This window comes from Ursus maritimus, unplaced genomic scaffold (assembly GCF_017311325.1).
Source record: "Ursus maritimus isolate PB19 unplaced genomic scaffold, ASM1731132v1 scaffold_14, whole genome shotgun sequence".
Classification (NCBI taxonomy): Eukaryota; Metazoa; Chordata; class Mammalia; order Carnivora; family Ursidae; genus Ursus; species Ursus maritimus.
Window position 1 is genome coordinate 13272207 of NW_024423786.1, and position 16340 is coordinate 13288546.

Below are 16340 nucleotides of genomic sequence, written 5' to 3' on the forward strand. Positions count from 1 at the left end.
CAGTCTATCCCATTCCCCCACCCCCCTCCTCTATGAAGCCCTCAGTTTGTTTCCATTGTCCATAGCCTCCCATGCTTCATTCCCCCTTCTGATTACCCCCCTTTCTTTATCTCTTTCTTCCCCTACCGATCTTCCTAGTTCTTATGTTCCATAGATGAGAGAAATCATATGATAATTGTCTTTCTCTGCTTGATTTATTTCACTTAGCATTATCTCCTCCAGTGCTGTCCATGTTGCAGCAAATGTTGAGAACTCGTTCTTTCTGATAGCTGAGTAATATTCCGTTGTGTATATGGACCACAACTTCTTAATCCAGTCATCTGTTGAAGGGCATCTCAGTTCCTTCCACGATTTAGCTATTGTGGACAATACTGCTATGAACATTGGGGTGCATATGGTCCTTCTCTTCACTACATCTGTATCTTTGGGGTAAATACCCAGTAGTGTAATTGCTGGATCATAGGGTAGCTCAATTTTTAACTTTTTAAAGGACCTCCACACTGTTTTCCAGAGTGGCTGTACCAACTTGCATTCCCACCAACAATGTAGGAGGGATCCCCTTTCTCCACATCCTCTCCAACAATTGTAGTTTCTTGCCTTGTCAATTTTTGCCATTCTAACTGGTGTAAGGTGGTATCTCAGTGTGGTTTTGATTTGAATTTCCCTGATGGCTAATGATTTTGAACATTTTTTCATGTGTCTGTTAGCCATTTGTATGTCATCATTGGAAAAGCGTCTGTTCATATCTTCTGCCCATTTTATGATGTGTTTATTTGTTTCTCGCGTATTGAGTTTGAGAAGTTCTTTGTAGATCTTGGATACCAGTCTTTTATCTGTAGTATCATTTGCAAATATCTTCTCCCTTTCCGTGGGCTGCTTCTTAGTTTTTTTGACTGTTTCCTTGGCTGTGCAGAAGCTTATCTTTTTTTTTTTAATGATTTTTTATTATATTATGTTAGTCACCATACAGTACATCCCCGGTTTCCGATGTAAGGCTCGATGATTCATTAGTTGTGTATAACACCCAGTGCACCATGCAATACGTGCCCTCCTTACTACCCATCCCCAGCTTATCCCATTCCCCCACCCTCCTCCCCTCTGAAGTCCTCAGTTTGTTTCTCATAGTCCATAGTCTCTCATGTTTCATTCCCCCTTCTGATTACCCCCCTTTCTTTATCCCTTTCTTCCCCTACTGATCATTCTAGTTCTTATGTTCCATAGATGAGAGAAATCATATGATAGTTGTCTTTCTCTGCTTGACTTATTTCACTTAGCATTATCTCCTCCAGTGCCGTCCATGTTGTAGCAAATGTTGAGAACTCGTTCTTTCTGATAGCTGAGTAATATTCCATTGTATATATGGACCACAACTTCTTAATCCAGTCATCTGTTGAAGGGCATCTCGGCTCCTTCCACGATTTAGCTATTGTGGACATTGCTGCTATGAACATTGGGGTGCATATGGCCCTTCTCTTTACTATGTCTGTATCTTTGGGGTAAATACCCAGTAGTGCAATGGCTGGATCATAGGGTAGCTCAATTTTTAACTTTTTAAGGGATCTCCACACTGTTTTCCAGAATGGCTGTACCAACTTTCATTCCCACCAACAATGTAGGAGGGATCCCCTTTCTCCACATCCTCTCCAACAATTGTTGTTTCTTGCCTTGTCTATTTTTGCCATTCTAACTGGCGTAAGGTGGTATCTCAGTGTGGTTTTGATTTGAATTTCCTTGATGGCTAATGATTTTGAACATTTTTTCATGTGTCTGTTAGCCATTTGTATGTCTTCATTGGAAAAGTGTCTGTTCATATCTTCTGCCCATTTTTTGATTTGTTTATTTGTTTCTCGTGTATTGAGTTTGAGAAGTTCTTTGTAGATCTTGGATACCAGTCCTTTATCTGTAGTGTCATTTGCAAATATCTTCTCCCATTCCGTGGGCTGCCTCTTAGTTTTTCTGACTGTTTCCTTGGATGTGCAGAAACTTTTAATCTTGATGAAGTCCCATAAGTTCATTTTATCTTTTGTTTCTCTTGCCTTTGGGGATGTGTCATGAAAAAGGTTGCTTTGGCCGATGTCGTAGAGGTTGCTGCCTATGTTCTCCTCTAGAATTTTGATGGATTCCTGTCTCACATCGAGGTCTTTCATCCATTTGGAGTTTATTTTTGTGTATGGTGTGAGAGAGTGGTCAAGTTTCATTCTTTTGCATGTAGCTGTCCAATTTTCCCAGCACCATTTATTGAAGAGACTGTCTTTTTTCCACCAGATGTTTTTTTCTGCTTTATCAAAGATTAGTTGCCCAAAGAGCCGAGGGTCCATTTCTGGGTTCTCTATTCTGTTCCATTGGTCTATGTGTCTGTTTTTGTGCCAGTACCATGCTGTCTTTGTGATCACAGCTTTGTAGTACAGCTCGAAATCCGGCATTGTGATGCCCCCAGCTTTGTTTTTCCTTTTCAACAGTTCCTTGGAGATTCGGGGCCTTTTCTGTTTCCATACAAATTTAAGGACTGTTTGTTCCAGTTCTTTGAAAAATGTCATCGGTATTTTGATCGGGATAGCATCGAAAGTGTAGATTGCTCTGGGTGGCATGGACATTTTAACTATGTTAATTCTTCCGATCCATGAGCATGGAATGTTTTTCCATCTTTTTGTGTCTTCTTCAATGTCTTTCAAGAGTGATTTATAGTTTCTAGAATATAGGTCCTTTACGTCTCTGGTTAAGTTAATTCCAAGGTAACGTATGGTTTTTGGTGCTATTGTAAATGGGATGGATTCCCTAATTTCTCTTTCTTCGGTCTCATTATTCGTGTATAGAAATGCAACTGATTTCTGAGCATTGATTTTGTATCCCGCCACATTACTGAATTGCTCTATAACTTCTAATAGTTTGGGAGTGGATTCTTTTAGGTTTTCCATATAGTGTCATGTCATCTGCAAAGAGAGACAGTTTGACTTCTTCTTTGCCGATTTGGATACCTTTTATCCCTTTTTGTTGCCCGATTGCTGTTGCAAGGACTTCTAGTACTATGGTGAATAATAATTGCAAGAGTAGGCATCCCTGTCATGTTCCTGATCTTAAGGGAAAGGCTTCCAGCTTTTCCCCATTGAGAATGATATTTGCTGTAGGCTTTTCATAGATGGTTTTTATGAGATTGAGGAATATACCCTCTATCCCTACACTCTGAAGGGTTTTAATCAGGAAAGGATGCTGTATTTTGTCAAATGCTTTTTCTGCATCTCTTGAGAAAATCATATGATTTTTGGCTTTTTCCTTCTGGGTAAAATCTATGACACTGATCGATTTGTGAATGTTGAACCACCCTTGCATCCTAGGGATGAATTCCACTTGGTCATGATGGATAATCCTTTTAATGTACTGTTGGATTCTATTAGCCAGGACCTTGTTGAGAATTTTGGCATCCATATTCATTAGGGAAATCGGTTTGTAATTCTCCTTTTTGATGGGGTCTTTGCCTGGTTTGGGGTCAAGGTAATATTGGCCTCATAGAATGAGTTTGGTAGCTTTCCTTCTGTTTCTACTTTTTATAATAGCTTTAGGAGAATAGGTATTATTTCTTCTTTGACTGTTTGGTAGAATTCCCCGGGAAAACCATCCGGTCCTGGTGTTTTGTTTTTTGGAAGGTTGTTTATCACTGACTCAATCTCTTCATAATTAATTGGCCTGTTTAAAAAATCAATTTCTTCCTGTTTCAGTCTTGGTAGTTTATAGGTTTCCAGGAAGGCCTCCATCTCTTCCAGATTGCTTAATTTATTGGCATAAAGCTGTCGATAACCACCCTTAATATCTCCTGTAGGGCTGGTTTCGTGGTTACGAAATTGGTCAATGACTGGCGATTCTGGAAGGTCTTTATTTCTCCATCCATTCTGAATGACAGCCTTGCTGGATGGAGGATCCTTGGCCACATGTATTTCTCTGAAAGAGCTTTAAAAATGCCCTCCCCCCAACCCTTTCTCTCATTCCAGGTTTGTGTAGACAGGTCTGACGTAATTCTGATACCTTTGCCTTGGTATGTGAGAAATTTCTTTGCCCTGGCCGCTTTCAATACTGTATCCTTGGATCTAATATTTGCGAATTGCACTATGACGTGACGTTGTCGTGGTTGAGCTTGGGAGGGGTCCTCTCTGCCTCTTGGACACGAATGCTTGTTTCCTTTGCTAGATTAGGGAAGTTTTCAGCTACAATTTGTTCAAATATCTCTTCTAGACCTCTGTTTTTCTCCACCCCCTTGGGGATGCTGATGATTCTGACATTGAGAGCGTTTCATTGATCCAGTAATCTCCCGGAACCTACATTCTCGAGAGTTAGATTTTTTTGAGCCCAGTTTCTTATTTAGCTTTCTTCTCTACAACCCATCCCCACATTCACTGATACGTTTCTTCTGCCTCATTCACTCCTGGTACCGTCAGAGCATCTAGTTTTGACTGCATTTGGTTCATAGAATTTTTAATTTCTTCCAGATTCAAGCTCTCATTTCTGCCCTTAGAGATTCTATATTCTCACTAACCTTTTCGCTACAATTTTTTCAGTCTACATTCATCATCTTGACCATTGTTACTCTGAATTCCATTTCTGATAATTTGGTTATATCCATATCCATTAGTTCTGTGGCAGAGCCCACAGACTCATTGCTTTCTCTTTGCTGGGGGGATTTCCCTCGCCATTCTGATGAGGAGAGGCTGCGGGGTTGTCAGAGCCCAAATTATTGACGGGACCCAGGCGTGCCACTTGTTTTTATAGGGACCTTAGGGATGTGGGCTTCTTGATTTTTCAGCCTGCCTTCTGGGGGAGGGGCCTGCCGCGCCGATACTCAGGCAACCCTGTTTGGGTAGAGTCTCCGTGTCCCCTGCGAGGGGGGATGGGGATGGGCACTCTCTGAGCCGGTATTTCCAGGCTTTTGTTCTCTGGCGGCTTTCCCTGGTGGTTTGCTGTGCCTCTTCTGAGAGTCAGAGCAGCAGTGGCCGAATCTCAGCCTCTGTCTCAGAACAGAGGGTTCGCGGACCGTTCTCCACTGATGTTGTGGCCACTTTAACTCTGTTTCTGTTGTTGCTGCTCAACCCTGCAGTGTCCCGGGATGTGCGCCCCACACCCAGCGTCCCAGCCCTCACTTCCAGGGCTGGCCCGTCTCTGTCCTTTGTGTTTCTAACACCGCCAGCTGCCAGCCACCCCCGTGCTCCTGGAGCTCCCGGTCTCAGTCTGGTTCCAGTGAGCGCACCGGAGCTCCGTTTCAGTCTGGTGGCACACGTTCCTGGCTCACTGTCTCAGTCTGCTCTCTCGCGGGTGCAGGTCCGAGAGTCCGCCTGCTCCCCCATGTAGGTGGCTACCACTTTCCGGTGCCCGAATGCAGCGGCTCCCTCCCCCTTCCATTTATCTTCCAATATCTGTGCGCGGTTTCACAGCTCCCCACTTCGTACCTCAATACTCAGCACTGGAGATGTTCATTTGTAGAGATCCAGATGTATCTTCCTGCGTCTCATGCTGATTCTGTGGATGTTCAGGATGGTCTGGTACCTATCCAGCTCGACTCAGGGGACCAGCTGAAAAAGGGGTCCCCTACTTCTCCACCATCTTAACTCCTCCTCCTCTTCATTATTTTTAAATATACAAGCTAAATTTCACATCTTCTGTGAAATCTTCCCTGCCCTTCTCTCCTCTCACCGGTTTCGTCTCTCCTTTCTCTGTGTTTCACATTATTTAGAATATGCCCTTATATTAGTGGCACTTATCATAATTATATTTTTAATTTTCTTCCACATCTCAAACCTTAACAGAATTTTTGATTTCACCCTTGTTGCCAATAAACCTTTCCCTCTCTTTGTCTTCCCAGTTCTGATATAGCAGTATCAATGACTCAGCTGTTCCGTCCAAAAATCTAGAAGTCACCTTGATTTCCCTCTTGTTCTCATCTCGCTCATCTAATTAACAGCAAGTCCTTTGGTTCTATAGCCTAAATATATCCCAAAGCTTTTCTCTCTAACCTCCAAACTGGTCTGTCTGGTTTTACTCTTGCTTTCTTTCAATCCATTCTCCGTACAGTGGCCACAGTTCTTTCAAAATGTAAAGCATTTTGAAATCTCTGCTCCTCCCCATTTGACAGACAGCTGCATCTTCTGGTACAGTGCCAGCCACTTCCCCAAGACATGATGGTGAAAGTCAGAGTAAATGGATTTGGCCGTATTGGGTGCCTGGTCATCAGGGCTGCTTTTAACTCTGGCAAGTGGGTATTGTCGCCATCAACAGCCCTTTCATTGACCTCAGCTACATGGTCTTCATGTTCCAGTATGATTCCACCCAGGGAAAACTCCATGGCATAGTCAGGGCTGAGAATGGGAAACCTGTAATCAATGGGAAGCCCATCTCCATCTTCCAGGAGCAAGATCCCGCCAACATCAAATGGGGTGATGCTTGTGCTGAATATGTTGTGGAGTCCATTGGGGTCTTCACCACGATGGAGAAGGCTGGGGCTCACTTGAAGGGTGGGGCCAAGAGGGCTATCATCTCTGCCCCTTCTGCCAATGCCTGCATTTTTGTGTTGGGCATGAACCATGAGAAGTATGACAGCTCGCTGAAGATTGTCAGCAATGCCTCCTGTGCCACCAACTGCTTGACCCCTCTGGCCAAAGTCATACATGACAACTTGGTATTGTGGAGGAACTTGGCACCACAGTCCGTGCCATAACTGCTACCCAGAAGACTGTGGACAGCCCCTATGGAAAGTTGTGGTGTGATGGCTGAGGAGCTGCACAGAGCATCATCCCTGCCTTTACTGGTGCTGCCAAGGCTGTAGGCAAAGTCATCCCTGAACTGAATGGGAAGCTCACTGGCATGGCCTTCTATGTCCCCACCTCCATTGTGTTGGTTGTGAAACTGACCTGCTGCCTGGAGAAAGCTGCCAAATTTGATGACACCAAGAAGATGGTGAAGCAGGCATTGGAGGGCCCCATCAAGGGCATCCTGGACTACACCAAGGACCAGGTTATTTCCTGCAACTTTAACAGTGGCACCCACTCTTCCACCTTTGATTCTGGGGCTGGCATTGCTCTCAATGGCCACTTTGTCAAGCTCATTTCCTGGTATGACAATGAATTTGGTTACAGCAACCAGGTGGTGGACCTTATGGTCCACATGGCCTCCAAAAAGTAAAAGCTCCTGGAGTGCCAGCCCCAGCAAGAGCAAGAGGAAGACAGGGGCCATCAGGTTCTGGGGAGTCCTTGCCCCAACTCATCCCCCAACACACTGAGAATCTCCTGACCTCCACAGTTTCCATTCCAGACCCCCTGAAGAAGGGGAGGGGTTTAGAGAGCCCTACCTTGTCATACCATCAATAAAGTATATTGTACCTAGCCAAAAAAAAAAAAAGAAGTAAATCAAATCATGTCACTTCTAGCTGAAAATTCTCCATTAACTTTTCCTTTCAGAGAAATAAAATCCAGACTTCTTATTGTGCCAGGCAAGAACCTACATGATATAGCTAGTTCCTCCTTCATTTTGTACCAGACTCCCTCACTTCCATAGATTTCTGTTTGTTTCTCAAACACACCAGGTTTGTTTCTTTTTCAAGGCTGCTCCAAGGTGTGACTTGCTGTGTGAGTATGGTAGGAGGGAGGAAGCTTTAGCTTCTCTTCCTCCCCTGTATTCTCCATTAGCTTCCCCCAAAGCCACTCTGAATAAATGTAAAATCGAAGTGAAAGAGGTGGCTTGCTGTACAAGTACAGCTTCAGGATGAGAGGCAAGTTCCCTGGGTTCTCCCAACCAGATCTCTGCCACGATCTCCAGGCTTGCTTCATTTCAAGCTTCTGTTAAAATATCATCTCCTCAAAATATCATCTCCTCAGAGATGCCCTCTTTGATCCATTATAGCACCTTCCTGGCTCTGTGATATTACTCTGTTGATATTGAGTTTGGTTGCACTCAAGAAATTGCCTTGTTTAATTACTTAATTTAATTAACAGGCTTTGTTTTTTAATGGTAGTTTCAGGTTTATATAAAATTGAGGAGATGGTTCAGAGAGGCCCATATACCCTCTTCCTCCTCCCACCACCCAATTTCCCCTACTGTTAGTTAATATTTTGCATTAGTATAATACATTTGTTACAGTTCAACCAATACTGATACATTAACTAAAGTCCTTAGTTTACATTAGTGTTCACTGTTTGTCTTGTATAGCAATATGGGTTTTGATATATATGTAATGTCATATATCTACCAGTACAGTATCATATAGAATGCTTTTACTGCCCTAAAAATCCTCTTTTCATCCTTCCGTTCCTCATTTGCCCCCCGACTCCTGGCAACAAGTGATTTTTTTAAAACTGTCTGTATAGTTTTGTCTTTTCCAGAATATCACATAGTTGGAGTCATAGAATATGTAGACTTTGTGTTGTTTATTTTAAATTACTTGTCTGTCCTTACTAGAATGCACACTCCAGGGTAGCAGGAACCTTGTCTATTTTGTGCATTGCTCATTTCTCAGTACCCCAGTCATACTGGGCACATAGGAGACCCTCAACAATTGGAATTTGCTGAGTGAATGAATAACCACCTGTTGTCTACAGCAGGCTCTGTGTTCTCTGAAGGCAGGCACCATGACTAATTTTCTGGTGTCCCCAGTGCTTAGCACAGAGAGTTGCACAGGGAGGGAGGTCAGTAAAAGTTCACTGAGTAATATTGAATAAAATTGGCCTCTATCATTTATTATCTGTGTGGCCTTGGGCACGTCCCTTATCAACCTCTTTGAACCTCATTTATAATGCTTATTTCTTAGGGTTGTTGTCAGGATTAAAGGAGGTCACATTGAACACTACATCAAAAACTAATGATGTGCTATATGTTGGCTAATTGAATTTAAATAAAAAAATAAAAGAAATAAAGCTAAAAGAAAGTTTAAAAAAAATTAAAGGAGGTCAATGGATATGGTATTGTACAAATGTATGGGATTGCTATTGCTATCATTGGTCACTTTTCTGCTAAACATGCCAACAAGGTTAATATTAACAGTGCATTCCTCAGTAATGCCAAAGCTACTCCTTACTAGCCTTCACAGGCCCAAGATGCCTGATATGGTAAATTCTCAGGAGGTTGAAAGGTTATTATAATAACTCTATTGCTTCTGTATTGTTTATAGTAATGCAAGCCTACTCGGTAACTTGGAGCTGCCTACAGACACATTGCTGTTGCCAACACATAGTTCTTATTTCCCCCGTGCCTCCCTAGTGTTTCCATTAGCCATGTAATATAGTTTTCTCCAGCTAATGATTAGAGACCAACTGTTCCTGTGTTAATGCTTCTGTTCAGTTCATTAAAAAAACAAAAAACAAAAAAACCCCCTCCTGATAAGGATTCTTGTTCATTAAAAAACTGTTTAAAGTTCAGAGGATGCTTTTTTCTTATTTAAAAAGAAAAAGAGTGATCATTCAACTCAGGGACTTTAAGGTGGAACTAAGAATCTTCACAGATATTGATGGTTATTTGAAAAAGTTAAATTGGAGTGCAATTCGCTAATGTTGTTAAGCACAACAGCTACTGGGGCTATATTTAAACATGCATTCCAAAGTGAAGGGTGAAGAAAATTGATTTTGCAGATGCTCAGATGAAAGCAGTCACTTTATATTAGGCAGAAAAAGGCAGTTTGAGATAATCTCAGTTTGAGGAAAGTCCGATTTTAGACCAGCCAAAGAATAGGAGCACAGTGGGAGGGTGGGGAAGTGTGGAAGGTGTTATCACTGATCCGGAGTATAGAGGATTAGGGAGAGCGTGGGGAGATAGTGTTAAACCAGGTATGTTTGGATCATTTATTTTTAGTTTTCTTCCCCACTTTAGTTCTTAGACATCCTGAGTCTTTAATCCAAGCCTTCTGCTCTCTCGCTTCACTGTGTGTATTTTAACCTTTTCCATCACTTGCCTCATCACAACATATGTATCCTCTCACCTATTCCATTAGCAGTCTGTTAAGCTGAGACCCTATTTAGTGGGCACTAAATAAGCTAAGCACGAGCTTGTTCAGGTAATATGTTTGCAAATTTGTCAGGATTTCTCTGGAGTATCATTTCTGACCCCGAGACGATGATGACTGCTATTTTGGATTTGGGGCATTTTATTTTAAGATACTTATCTTTTCAAAATTTCCCTGAAATCACTTCCCTTAGATATCCACCAACTCTGCCCAAATAGACAAAGTTAGCCTTGAGCTGGACTAGTGGGCAGTTAGATGTGGATGACAATCAGAAAAGTGTAGAAATGTGCTGGTGTGGAATACTCAGGTTTCTCCCTCTCCCAATTTCAGCCCTTCCAAATTAGCTTTTCTTTTCTCTGTCCTGAGACCTGGGTTGCAAATATAATATAAAGCCCAGCTTTTTACATACAGAGACTATTTCTAATGGATTAATATTTTATATTTGGTTGTATAAACAATTGGTTTATCCACTTCTCCCATTTTCTGATTTAACAGACTGATTTGACCAAATTGCTCATGTGTCTTAAGTTCATAGGATATCAGATCAAACCCACCGAACTGTTGCTTTTGCAGGTCAAAATGGTGAAATATTGATAATTTTATACATCCAACCTAATAAAAATAGCTAATAATAGCTAACATTTATTACATATAACATCTATTAATTGTAGTATTTATGCAAATTAATATAAGCAAACTAGTTATGGCAGCCCTGGCATAATAGGGTCTTATCGTGTGCTTTATTCTAAGTGCTTTATTTACATGGATGACCCCACTTAATCCTCACAAACACTTTTTGTGTTTTATACATGAAGAAAATGAAGCTCAGGGAGGTTAAGCAAATTATGTATGTTAAAATGGCACTAAGAGATGAGCTAGGATCTGATCCTGAGGAGTTTATCTCTCAGCCTGCTCTCTTACCCATTATGTACATAGTCCCAGACCATGCCTGTTGTACTTTCATTAAACAAATGTTTTATTGAGAACCTACTGCCCAGATTTCTGCCCTAAGCGAGATTTCCTGGAGGGATAAAACATGTGCATAAAACAATTTTATCATTAGTGGTCAAGATCAATGTCAATACAAGATAGCTACATTGGGATATCACAAGGAGGTACATGTCAAGGTCCAGGTGCCATGTTCAGAAAACACTGTTAAATTAAAAAAATATTTTGGTAATATGAAGTCCAGAGGAAGTTTAAGACAAACTACCAGTGGACACTAAATTCAAAACTAGATTTATTAATTGCTGTTTCAATTTTTATTAACACATAGTCACTTTTGTACACATGTGCCATATTATCAATGGTTGGTGAGTATAAATGTGTAATTACTTCCATTTGCTGCAATGGAGGCAACTTTGATTTAAATTCATTGAGAACCCCCCCAACAAAATTCTGTCCTTCTCAATTTTAAACATACAATTCTGTTCATCATTCATTAAATATTTACTGAACATCTATAATGTACTAGGTACTGGGAAATAAATATCAGGAAACAAGACATAGTCCCTGGCCTTAAGAAGCTCACAGTCTTCAAATAACCTTCCAAATGAAAAAGACAATCAAGTATTTGAACAAGAATTTCTATGTCTGAATAGGAAAATCAATGTCTCCATACAGCACAAGGCTTAGAATGAACAAAGGTTTACTTAGGTGCTTCCTGATATTAAAGATACATAGTCTGTGTTGCATCATAACTTAAAATTCTTTTTGCAGTTCAGAACATCCATGGCCTGTCACAACACATCAGGTCCTGCTGAAAACTGCTGTTGACATATTAGTTTGTTTCTTTTGCCTGCCAGGTGATTTTAAGTAATGTTTGGTTTTGGAGTATATCTAAACTTTTACTAGAACTAGGTAAACTTAGACTGATGTAATATTTGTCACAGAAAAGTAAGAAAAGTCTGGTTCGGGGTGCCTGGGTGGCTCAGTCGTTAAGCGTCTGCCTTTGGCTCAGGGCGTGATCCCAGCGGTCTGGGATCGAGCCCCACATCAGGCTCCTCTGTTGGGAGCCTGCTTCTTCCTCTCCCACTCCCCCTGCTTGTGTTCCCTCTCTTGCTGGCTGTCTCTCTCTCTCTGTGTTAAATAAATAAAATCTTAAAAAAAAAAAAAAGTTAAAAAAAAAAAAAGAAAAGTCTGGTTCACTACATCTTCAGATACTACTAACCTCATGGCATTATGGGACAGACAATTTACCTTCTCATATTTTCTCCAAGGAGGAAATTTTGGTTAATATTTAAATAATGAATAAAGTATCTTACACAGAGTTTACCTTCTGTAGCCAGAGTGTAAGACAAAATGTGGGTATAGTAAATATTACTTTGAACACTCAGTAAAATTGGTCTTAATCATAGGGACATTCTCATTTTTGGAACAATGGAACTGAGATTGGTTGAAAACATTGGATCAGGCATTTCACTTCTTTCTGACTCTTGGCTATATACTTATTCAGTGGAATGGTTGGCGGAATTGCCCACATTATTTAAGATATTTATTTATTGATTGATTGATTGATTTTATTGAGCAACATACATTTGAATTTGTGTGGGTTGGTAGAGCATATCATGATAAGCCACTGTATTGGTTATGCCCTTTCTCCATCATGTAATTCTCTTCCAGTTCAGCTCTTCCCCATTGCTATAACAACCCATGTGAGTTGAAACTTACTGAAAGAATGGGAAGGGTGAACCTCCAAGCACAAAATTGATCCCTAATTTGGAGGTGCTGGCTTTCAGGTTCTGATCATCTCCCTGTGGGATCTTGGTATCTTTTGACATATAGCATTTGCCCACTAGCATGAGCCTCCAAGTCAGTGCAGAACATCCTAATGTCTTGGTACCAAGGATATAACCTCCCCCAGGGTCCAGTAAAAATTTACAATATCTTGGGTGTTTTTAAACTTGCTTCCTTACAAGCGATAATTGGAATGGACACACAATTGGTCATATTAAATGTACTATTCATAGGGAAAGACAAAGAATAAAGGATCTAAGGTCAGGGTAGGTTTGGTATATCCAGGACAAAACATTTCCTTCTGGTGTGTCAGTGTGGGTCCATCCCAGTTGAGTTTGAGAAATCTCCTTTTTAGTCCCACCCACCATAAACATCTTTCTCCTTGGAGACACATTCCTAAATAAATAAGAAAATCCTATTTAAATCAGCATAGTTGATAATTCTGGCAGTTCACACATATCTACAGTTACCTATGTATGCATAAACACCTTTTCTTCTCTTTCCTTATTAATCTTCTATCATAAAGTTATGCTCTAACTTACTGTTGAACCATTTATTACAATTAATCTATTTGTAATCATTATAATCATTATTGCAGTTATTGACTGTGACATCTCTTCTTCTTATTGTTGTTCTTGGTTTCCAAATATTAACTTTTAACTTCTAAAGTTCTCATTATTATTAACTTTGGAGTGAAATTCAGTATGCACTCTCCCAGTTTAGAGAAGGGAAACATTTCTGTCTACTAGGCCCAAGGCTTAGAACATTCGAAGACTCTCAGTAGTCTTCTCTTGAGCACAGAAGATATGGGAGCTTTTATGGCAGTTACTGGGCTGGAGTAGGATAATGTATCTTGCATTAAGTAATTCGCCAGCATCTTTAGTTGTTGTTAGGTTCAAAGAAACAATGAAAAATAAAATAAGCCTGTCATCACCTCTTGCAGCTGAAAATCATTATTCACTCATTATTGGTTATTTTGAGTGTACATGTGAGCATTGTGAACATATAAAAGCCTGTCTTTATATTAGGATGGGGTTATATATGGGGTTCAGATTATCTCTTTGAAGCTTCAGTTGTGGATTGTTCAGTAAGCAAGGGCTGTGCCTGTTGAAGTTTGCATACAACATGATTTCTCTAGGGAAACTCATAAAAGGAACATGATATGTAAAACTCCTAACTCCTTCCTTCATGAGACTGACTGCTTCTTACCTCTAACCATCTCCTAACAAAATTTTACCAACAAAATTTCCTTCTTAATGACACAAGATGACCATACCTTATTTTAAATCAGAAGAGTTTACAGAGCATTTCTAATATGTTTTTAAAAGCATATGGAAAAATGTCTAGCATATTTTAAACCAGAGAAGACTACTTTTTTGACAAATACTTAGGAAGGTGGAATTGGATTTAATTAAGATCTGAGTCTGAGATCACAGCACATTAAAGTTGAAGTGACCTTCAAAAATATGTTGAGGGGCGCCTGGGTGGCGCAGTCGTTAAAGCGTCTGCCTTCGGCTCAGGGCGTGATCCTGGCGATCGGGGATCGAGTCCCACATCAGGCTCTTCCGCTGTGAGCCTGCTTCTTCCTCTCCCACTCCCCCTGCTGTGTTCCCTCTCTCGCTGGCTGTCTCTCTGTCACATAAATAAATAAAATCTTTAAAAAAAAAAATATGTTGAAACCATGTCTTTCCCTCAGTGTAGGAATCTGCTTTTCTGCCTTTTTCTTTTTTTTTTAAGATTTTATTTATTTATCAGAGAGAGAGAGAGATAGAGAGAGCATAGAGGGAAAGTGAGAGGGATAAGCAGACACCCCAACTGAGCATAGAGCCAGCTGCAGTTGCTGGGCTCTATCCCAAGACCCCGAGATCATGACGTGAGCAGAAGGCAGCTGCTTAACCGACCAAGCCACCAGGTGCCACTCCCCCCTTTTAGAATTTCTTCCTTATTTTTTAAATATTTTATTTATTTATTTATTTATTTATTTATTTATTTATTTGACAGAGAGAGAGCGTGCACGCTAGTGCACATGGGAGCACAAGCAGGGGGAGTGGCCGGCAAAGGGAGAGTGAGAAGCAGACTCCCCGGGGAGCAGGGAGCCCGATTTGGGTCTCAATTCCAGTACTCTGGATCATGACCTGAGCCGAAAGCAGATGGTTAACTGACTGAGCCACCCTGGCACCCCCTGCCTTTTTTCTTTAATGGCTTTTTTGATGGGGTATTTACTACTTATAATGTAGCCAATGACATTGTGGACCAAGTCCCTACTCTTTGTTGTAATTAATGAGAATCCTATTTCCTTTTAATATCCTCCCACTGGTCTGGGATATTCAGAGTTATATAGGCAAGCTTAAGGAGAATAGGAAAATTGCATTGATACTGATTTTCGGCGTGGATACTGATTTTTCCTTGGATCTTTTTTGTCTTTAACACCATGAGGACTTCAGGTGCAGATCCTGCCAAAGAAGTGAGCCTGTAACTCTTTTTCCTCTAATTAGTTAACTCTCAAACTAAATTAGGTCTGAATCAGCGACCTGCAATAAATCCATTACAATTATTATCTGGTGAGTACTATCAATTTTACTGCTGTCTCTGAATTATTAGTCTCCTATTTGTTTACATTACAAATTCAGTAGGAGTAATTATGTAATAAGAAAGTGATACTGTCACTTAAATAAACTGCTCAGCAACTAAAACATCAGGACTATAATTAAAAGCATCACTCACGGCTTTCATTTTAATACATAAAGGAGAAGTATATGATTAGATTTTAATGAACTTGCTTTTGTTTTAACTGTATTATTATTATTTTTTAAATCTGAATGTGGTGATTTCAAAATACCACTAAATGTTACTAAGCATCCTTAATTTCATACATTGAGGATGTAGTAAATTTAACTGTCTTTGCCTCTGACATCACACTTTGAATTTTTAATCTGTTCCTTAGATATAAGCACAATTCCTTCTAGTACCCAGAATGGCGCAATTCTCCAAAGTAGTTTAGATAAATTCCCAGGCCAGTAAACTCCCGTATTCCCAGTTGACCAATGGCAAAAAGTGTAAGATCACACACTAAGACCCAAGCAAATGCCTCCTTGTCCAGCGCAGCCCTTAGTCCAACATCAGCCCTTGGCTGAGTTGGCCTGAGGATAATTGAAAAAGTGCTTGGAGGCTTATAACCTGCGTTGAGCGTCTCAGTTGCTGAGTTACCTTCTTTGACCCTCAGTTTCCTCTTATGTAAAATGGAAAAAATATAATCTACTTGTAGGGTTATTGTGCGAGGTGTCTCAGAGTAAGGATCTGAGCCTATTTTGTTAAGTATAAAGCATGGTGCTGATGTTGACTAAGATTACTCTCTATTTGCACAATTCAAAGTGTCTGGAACTGTACCTGAAGTCCCAAAACAATCTTCCCATTGTTCTTCCCTGTGTTTGAAATTTGGACTACAAAAATCATTTCTTTGAAATAAGTTATGATTTCTCAGTGTGCCATATGTAAGTCACATCAGGTGCTTTTTAGCACTTGAAGACTCCTGGATGTGACCCCCTGCTGGCCTACAGAATTAGCGTTTCTGGGGAATGCACTTCGGGGAACTGGAGATAGGCAAGGAAAAATCAAAAAGAGAAACTGGTGTTGG

The 16340-nt window shown here is 40.6% G+C and overlaps 1 long non-coding RNA gene and 1 pseudogene across 1 annotated transcript in view; both read left to right on the forward strand.

Moving 5' to 3' along the window:
* LOC103669603 overlaps positions 1–16340 on the forward strand; it is a 217132-nt gene that overhangs the window by 102732 nt on the left and 98060 nt on the right. The window lies entirely within an intron of this gene.
* LOC121102481 lies at positions 5781–7359 on the forward strand (annotated as a pseudogene).